Source organism: Trachymyrmex septentrionalis, unplaced genomic scaffold (assembly GCF_001594115.1).
Source record: "Trachymyrmex septentrionalis isolate Tsep2-gDNA-1 unplaced genomic scaffold, Tsep1.0 scaffold83, whole genome shotgun sequence".
Lineage (NCBI taxonomy): Eukaryota > Metazoa > Arthropoda > Insecta > Hymenoptera > Formicidae > Trachymyrmex > Trachymyrmex septentrionalis.
Genome location: NW_017306018.1, coordinates 3166640 through 3175653, shown reverse-complemented (window position 1 = coordinate 3175653; position 9014 = coordinate 3166640). Strand labels below are relative to the sequence as shown.

The following is a 9014-nucleotide window of genomic DNA, read 5'->3' as shown; positions in this document are numbered from 1 at the left end:
AACGTTGCGGTTGGTCAACGCATATAAGAATATATGTGACGCTTATGTGTATGTGTCTCCAATTGAAATTTCGCCAGGCCGGAAATTGATAATCTGCGATTAGTCGTTGCGTGAAATAGGATATTCGTGTAATCAGGTCGATTGCGTGGGCGAGTAGGTATTACGTATTTTCGACGATTAGAATATTCGGCTTCGGCAATTTCACGAGGCGTTTTTCTTCACTGCCGAAAAACCGTGGCAGGAAGCCACGACAAGATAACGGGACAAGATAACGACGCCGACGTGCTCGACCACGCCGTGGTAACGAGCGCGTTAGCAATAAACGTGGTGAAAGTTTTACTCGCGTGAGCGGTCCGCCCGGCGGACAAAATGATACAATTTCTCTTGTTTTCCTTACGTAAGGCGTATGCGTATTCAGGAATGCGCATTCAAAGACAATTGCTCTACAATTTTCTCTATATATATATATATATGTGTGTGTGTGTGTGTGTGTGTACGTTTCCAGCTAGACCTAGACGTTGCCGCTAATGTTGCGAGGCATAAATTCTTTAGAAGAGATCGCGAAGAGAAAAGTGGCGAATCAAAGCCGAATAACGACTCGTTACACTTTTGCCGCTTCATAGTTCGCGCGTTCCCGATAATTTTCCCGATCTACCGATCTTTTGTTCGTACAACAAACGCTCGATTCGGAGCGGATCGATATCCGTCCGGCGATTAACCGAGTACAAAATGCGACGGGCATTGTATCTCCAATGCTTTGTGTAACGTCGACGAATGCTGAGCTGGAAATGAATCGTAGCGTTTGACGTTGGGATGAAATCATCTCACCGTTTCTATAAATTGCACGCTGGTTTAACCGCAAAATGATAATTGCCCGCCGGGTACGACGATACGTTCCAATAAGCATCCAGCTCTCCTCTCCAATGATGGTGCAATAATTGAACGGGATCGAGAGATTATTTCCCCGGATAATACACTCACCTTGCACACAATCGAGGTGCGAGGTGCAAGGTTGAATGGCGTGGCAAAAAGCTTATTTCACAATGCTTATGCAACTGTCAGGTCCTTCTCCTCTCTAGTTATTTATAGCTTAATTATTATTAATTCCGTGTGGCGTTTCCCGGTCGCGATCCACAGTGGATTTTATTTCGTGATATATAATATATTTCATTCGCTTACGGAAGACTGCTTTCAAGAGGTTTCACATTTTGCAAAATACGAGGTGAACTATGAGCCATTGTTTTCATCTTATTTTATTTGAAGAATTAAAGGAATTCTAAAGTTGCCTGTTTTACCACCAATTATTTTTCACATAAGTATTTTTCCAACTGCCTTTATATTATATAAATTTTTGTAGAAAACGAATCTTTTTCCATAATTAAAATATAAACGACCGAACCAGTCAGCTTTATGTCAAGAACGAAAAAAGTTGGAAAATTACATTTTTTTTATCGACTTCCGACATTGACTTTAGAATCCTCTTAATAGAATTTTGTCAATATTTTATTTTAAATGTCGAATACACGAGATCCTTCCTCGCACATTTATAATATAAAAAATAATATATAATATAAAAAATTGAACTTTGCGAAAATGAACGAAAATCTCCTTTCTATTTATTATTGACGTTATTAAAAAAGCATATTCTCCAACTAGGACTGAAAATCCACTTCCGCATCATATGAATGAAATTATAGATTATATTGTACGGAAAATTTTCGAGTCGGCACGGGTATTGTCAAGCATGAAAAACATGATTCGCGAATCTATTGTATTTGTCAGCAATCAATTCTAGCGCTCGTCAATTCGCGATTGTAGTAAAAATTACGTTTCTAAAGAGCGAATAAAATTGTCCCTTTTTTTTTCTTTCGACCGTGACAATATCCGTGCCGACCGAATAATTACAATCTTTTTCTATTCCTGTAGCGAATCGTTGGAAACGATTTTTCGGTTTTATTCACTACTTTCTCCACTAGCCTCTTAATTTGTTTGATATAATCCCATTGTCGGTAGAAATTTTATTAAAAAAATGTACATGTATGATAACTCTATTTATCTCTTATAAGAAATTATAAAAACAGAAATAATTATCGTGCAATCTAGCGGCGGCCAGTCGACTAAGAAAAGTTGCAATGCATATATACGATACAGAATAATATTATAACTGTATTACGAAAGCGATTTAACTGAGGTGCTAATCGTAGCCAAGAATGTGATTTCTGATCAAGAATGTTTCTCCGCAGTTAGAAAATCTCTAAGGATTTCTGAAACTAAATACTTTCTAGATCACGTTTTACAATCAGTGAAAGGTCTTAAAAGTAGAAACAATATCTCGAAAGTAAGACAAATGTTCAATATAAATTCAAGAAGCAACGATCTAACGCGTGTATTGTAATAACTAAATAAATTGAGCAATTCGATCGCGATGGCGGCCTACATCGAGAAAGCGAACATTTCAGAATACGTAAAGGACAAGTAAAGTAAAGTGAGGATGGGCAGATCCCGGACGTTAATCAAACATTCCGGTTTTCGCAAAACATATGTATTTACACGAAGGGTAAATACAGTACACAAGTGCTCTCATATTACCGTTCGCCCAGCAGAAGTACAAATATATAACGGGCGGATCCCTTCTTTCCCGTAGACCACGCGCTCTCTCGCGAGATCTACGTCTCCAGGTCTCGTCGATTCGCGTCTCTCTCGGCACACCGTGGGTGTGGCTCCGGTATGGTGAACAGGTTCTCTTAAAAAGTGCAAGTGCAATCGTTGCCCTGGTGAACGTGCTCGACCGAACGCTCGATGAAGCGGAGCGTGCGACTCTCCACGTGGGGAGCCGACCTGTCAAGCGACGGTTCTCACCGAATCGCGCACCCTGACATTTCGTGTCGACGTCACCGTCGCGGTGCATTTTACACGCGTACATTTTTTCCCCTTGCCAACCAACAATTTTCCTCTCTCTCTCTCTCTCTCTCTCTCTCTCTTCTCTCATCCATCATGACGCGATTCGTGGGACGACTTGACGGTGTTGCTTACCGAATTACAATATCGCTACGAGAAAATAAATAGATTAGATGGGCTCATCGGAGCTACAGCTTGCTGCGCGAATTCGATAATTTATAATTAACAATAAGACGATTTGATAGTTCAATAAAGAAATCGTATGTCCGATAAGAAATTATCAGTGTGCTTATTCAGTTAATTCTTTGCTACAATAAAAATGGCCACTAACAAGTTTTCTTCGTTGCAGCAGCGAAGCCATCTTAGACAGTTTTGTTAAAAATTTGCATCTATACGTTGAATTAGTTTTCATAAAAAGTTATCTTTGCTGAATCGGACAAATTTGCTGTGCTAGTATAACAAATATGATTATCTACAATCAGCTGTACATCTTTGTTACTTTAAAATTGCTGTCTGTATATTACGGCTGTAAATTTGCTGAATCAATGAGAGTTACAATTGTTCTAACAAATCATTTTCTTCCTGTGTAAGTTAACTGGCTAGTAAAAAAGTCTCTCTGCGCGTCGTCGAAATTCTACAGCTAGGCTTTTGCCGTGCATTCGAGTTTACCACGAGTTTTTATTTAGAAAGCCGAGTTGTACATCTCGATTGTCTAATTGTACCCTGTGTGTGAACGCTCATCATTTTTACTTCCTATATCCTTCGCGAAGGCTCAGAAAGTCCAAGTAAATATGCTTAATTTTCGAGAAAGTTACAGACTCGATCGAGTCTTTCATTGCGGTCGGAGAATAATCGAAATTATTTACGCGGTTTCCCCTTAATCGTAAGAACGTCTTCAGAATTTCCGCTAGGAAGAAAGAACAGGAAATAGCAAAGTTTGATGATCTTTTTTCTGAACGTTAATGACCACTTTAAGATAACTAAATTTCAGAGAAGGTACCACCTCCGTTGTTGATAATCAGATATCACTGTAGCCTCGAACAATTCTTTTAAGTGGAATAGTTGGCAAGCGAAGAGACTCGACGAGTTTCAAAACTTTAACGACAGAATAAATTTTCTTTATGCAGCGTGAAAATTCTTTGCTGGTCCGCAACTTGAAGAGCCACTTGCAAGTTTTATATATCGATCGTAAAGTATCGCGCAAATGGAATGTGATGGATCTATGCCGCTCTATTGCTAATCGTGGACGAGGTCCGTTTAAATAGGACGAGGCACGTATTATAGGATTATTCGGAATGAATTCCTCCTCCCCCCCCCGCCCCCCGATCAGAATTGTTCATTTGTTTCTTCGTTTCCTATTGTGTTTTCCAGGGAAAATAAAATAATTTCGATCGGAATCCATTTCGAACAGTTCCGTAATACGTGCCCAGATTTGTTATTCATCGCCCATTGTGGTTTGCAGTTGTAATTAATGAACGTCTAGGTAAAAAGCGGAAGACCATCCATCAATCGTGACTGGGATCGAATTTTAACGTCGCGCAAAATTCTCCCATCCGGAATAGCGTCGCGCAAAATGCGGGGCAAAGTTAGAAACTAGTTCGCACGCAGAATGATGGCAGCCGATTTTTTGTCCAAATGATAAAAAAACCGGTCGTGTGCCAGGCAATACAAGCAATCTACGAGTCGCGTCGCGTCCGCCATCGTATGTAGATCTCGTGAGCGAATGAAGACGAAACGGCGGCGAAGTAGGACGAGGAAAATTTATTGTCGCAGCCTCCGTGCGTACGCGATACGAGACTGGAACGAATAATTTGAATGCAAAGAGGGATTCATAAATAGTAGCCGATGCAGTTATATCCGCGCGAAAAATGTTTTAACAATAAGAAGAATTTAAATACTTAAGGATGTACCTATCTCTATTAAAAGTTACTGAAATTGATATCTTTCGTAGAAAAATATCAATGTTATATACTTACATATATGAAACACAACAACAAGTAATTATACTTAACAATACAATTTTATAGTAACATAAAAAGTTTCTCGTTTTATCTTAATTTTTTTTTTTTTTTTAACATCTACTTCTTATTAAAATAATGTTTTATCTAAGTTTTGAATCGTCGCCAAATTTAACAATTTGTGTGTTACTTCAAATATTATAGAATATAGAAAAATCTGTAAATTTTTCGAAATTTTTTCATTTTACTAAATAACAAGTATAATGCATCCTTAAGAAGTAGCGTGATTTATAAAGAATTAGACAGATACTTGAGAAGAAATATTTCTATGCTTTGAAAGTATAAAAATGAAATGCGTGCATTTTACATATATATAGCTATTGTAAATATATATATTTAAGATATTACAATTATATATTATATATATGCGCGATATCACTACAATTACACACATAATAATCCATTATAAATATTTATTATGAAATTAATTATTCGTTGAATTTCTTACTGAGAGAATACTGCCGTATTGGATATTATACCGGCAAGTTTTTAATTAACCTTTACATTGTTCTGCTCGCGATGAAAAATTTATGACGCCGCGTAATACATCACGATACATTACATCTTACAATAAAACAAAGGAGTCCGCTTATAAATAAAGGAATAGAGTTGTAAGAAGGCGAAATCGATGATGTGTGCTGAAACGATTTCACTATTAATTAGTATTCGTAATCGTGCGCGGACAGCAATGGGATCAATGCACGATTGAAAGTCGAGACGTCGGCACGTTTGCGTTCTTTCATGATTGTAAAGGATAAATGCTGTTTTAGATGTTCAAAGATATTTTTCGCGACACGGGGGGGGGAGGGGGGGATTCCTAGAAAGTGGCCGATTCGAGATGAGCTCGGTGAGATTGTTGGAAAACTACTCGGTAAAACTCTCCTCGATCATATCGCCACGTTAAGTCACGCACAGCAGACAACGGTGATGGTCAACGAGGTATCGGAACTTAGAAAGTCGAGGAAACGCTGCTGCCGGTTGCATGCGAACTGGTCGACTCCCACGCCATACTTACGGGCACTTGCTGTTCTTACGTAAATACTCGCGGGCCGCGTTATCGTTCTCCGATCGTCGATCGGTTCGGGGGCGAGGAAGGCGGAGGTGCAATTAAATTCACAGCAGAACGAAAGTGAGAGCCGTGCGGTCAAGGCCCGGAGGAGTTTGCCTCTAGGATATTGTCTAAAGCCTGTTTCTGCCAATTTATTTTCATCTCGATTCTAACTAACTCTTCGGTATTTTCCAATTCAAAGAATTACCAAAAAAGAAAGAGGACGAGGAGCAACTTGTATAAACTGAGCGCAAAGTTAACCAATCTGTGACAGAAAGACGGGCATAAGTGTATTTATTGTTAAACAATCCCCGTATCGCGAGAAATATCTCTCTCGAGATCCGGAATAGTTACAAGACTTTCAAGCGTATAAACGCTACCTGTTAGATCAATATTATTTCACAATAAATAAATGTGTCTTGTAAGTACTGTAATGTAAGTACACAGTAAACAGAAAATAAAGGCTCCAAACGATAAAACTGAATCTTTAGTGCTTAAATAACTCGGTGTGAATTTCTACCCTCACATCCAGTCCTGCGAACTGCGCGCCGAATTGAATTTTTAATCTGGAAACGCAACATTTTAACAGTACTAGAGCAATAATTAAATTGACAAGCAATTTAATAATATCGAGATGCTCATAGACATCTTACAATTAGAAAGGATCTTAATTAATGATTAAATTTGGCGCGCGCAGTTTACAAGATTGCAGATACATTGTATATAAATTCACATTGAATTTATAAGTACAATAAAAAGTAAAAAATTCACAGTTTGCCCGTTCAGATCCTTTATTTATCGAATGTTATATTTACAATCCCTTTTTGAAAAAGCAAAAACGGCACCGTTCTTTCTTTCCTCGCGTCTTGGGCGCACGTTACGAAATCCCGACAAAGAGGAAGAATTACACAACGGCGAACAGAAATGGTATAGTCGACCGTATGACGCGTGAAGTGGTAAAATTGACGATCGTTATTCGGCGCTTGTTCGTCGGAATATCGACGGCTGCGTTTTGTTAAAATAAAAGTGTTACGTCCCGCTCGCTGAAAAAGAAAAAAAAAAAAAAAAAAAAGAAAAAAACCCCGCAACTAGAGCACCGCGCCTTTTCTCCTTCCGTTCGCCGCGCAGGAAATGATCTCCTGTCTGAAAACGCGCGAGTCATCGCGAGGCCGCTTTGATAAATCGATCACGATTGTGTCCCGCAGCGGACACGAAAACGAGCGGTCGCTCAAGAGTTAATTGGCCCTTTACGTAATCGCACTCTTTCGCTCGCGCCCGAGTCAAATAGCGAATTCGGTTGGACGCATTAGCGAATGCACTAGTGAATATTAAAGCTTCCACACGTCGATTTAATCTGTGTGTAAAAGTAAAATGAAAATATTTCGAATTATAAAGTGCCAATTTTTTTATTTAACAGCACAACATAAAATGTATTGAGGATTTCATGGTTTAATCCGCTTTTATATGAAATACATTTTTACGTCAATTTGACGTTAAAAATAGGATTAAACCGTAAGATCCTCAATAGATTTTAACGCGCTGTTAAGTAAAATCTACATTTTACAATTTCAAATGTTTCCACTTTTACTTGGACATAAAAATTAGTGTACAAGTCACCTCGTCACTTGTATTCCATACAGCACAAATTGTTTCAGCAACATTACAGCAATATTGTAGTAATATGTGCGCAGCAGAGAAAGCAGCTTTGCAACTGTTGTAAAATTCTTTAATATGATCAGTTTATACATTTAGATTCAGTGAGATAGAAACTAAGAGCAAAAGATCCAATCGTATTAAAAAATTTTACAACGATTACATTAACTGCTTTCTCCGAACGCAACCATTGTAACGTTGCAATAATGTTCTACAAACTCCTTTGTTATATGGGATGCTTTTCTTCCCTCCGTACATTGTACGGACGGCGAAGGAAGCTGTTCTAGAGAAGAAGGAAATTTGAAAAAGCGATTTGAAAGCGATTAATCAGTGCCGAAGGCATTGCGAAGCGACTTGTGTTTCTCCCGCTCCGATTATTTCCCCCGTACTCTCATCATTTTTCTAACGTTAATCAAGCTTGTCGAGAATGGTTAAGAGCACTACGCGAACGTTTATGAGGCTCGTTCGATTACGACTTTGTGGCGGACTACGTTCTTTGTTCGAACTACAGCCGCGATGGCGTTTCATAACGAGGCGCACAGCAATTAAGTTTCATTAAAGAACATTGGCGGATAGCGAGCGGTTTAATCTAACACGCACCGACAATTGCAAAGTATCTATAAATGAATATCGACTTACATACTTGATATCAAGACGCAATTCGCATAGGCGCAGATTTATTTTTAAAATCGTCTCGAAATTATTTTCCTCTTTTCTCTACTTTGACTTTTCACGAAATATCTTATGAGATATCCTGCAATACTCTTTCGTATAATTATGAGATTTAGTTAGAGAATTGTAAATTTGTCGCAATCAAAAGTGATTGAAAGCTAATGACGGTCGTATCTCTCAGTGGCGACTTATATAATTTCCATTTTTACCGATTATTTTTTTCCTTTTCTATTTTAACTTTTTTATCAAATATCTTACGAGAAATATCTTAATAATAGTCTTGTAATTACGAGATTTAACTCGAGAATTGTATATTTCCGCAATCGAGAGGTATCGTTAATAACGGTCGTATTTCAGAGGCGACGAACAGAGGCGCTGTAAGTTTCCGTTTCGCCGACTATTTGTCGCCTCCTAAACAATCCTTTACAACTGTACCTTTACAGATCACCTGTCACGCTGCGTACGCGAAAAATGAGATTTAAGTTCTCTGACTTTACGAGCGCAATAGCGGGGATAACCGCGACAATAAAATCTGAATGCCGCCACTTCCATATCCGAACGTCATTGTACATGACGAATCTCCTTCGCCTTGTCTCTTTGCTATTTAAATTGATCGTTGCGACCGTCGTTGCGAAATTTGCCAGGCGGACGTAAATCGCAGAAACTATCTCGTTCAACCGTAGCAAATTGTGAGAAGCTGTTACTGTTGGGTGTATATATATATA

At 38.6% G+C, this 9014-nt stretch overlaps 2 protein-coding genes across 2 annotated transcripts in view; one reads left to right on the top strand and one right to left on the bottom strand.

Moving 5' to 3' along the window:
- Nucleotides 1-9014, top strand: part of LOC108755089 (unconventional myosin-Ie-like) — a 39112-nt gene that overhangs the window by 16302 nt on the left and 13796 nt on the right. The gene's annotated exons all lie outside the window — the stretch shown is intronic.
- Nucleotides 1-9014, bottom strand: part of LOC108755090 — a 13302-nt gene that overhangs the window by 3432 nt on the left and 856 nt on the right. The gene's annotated exons all lie outside the window — the stretch shown is intronic.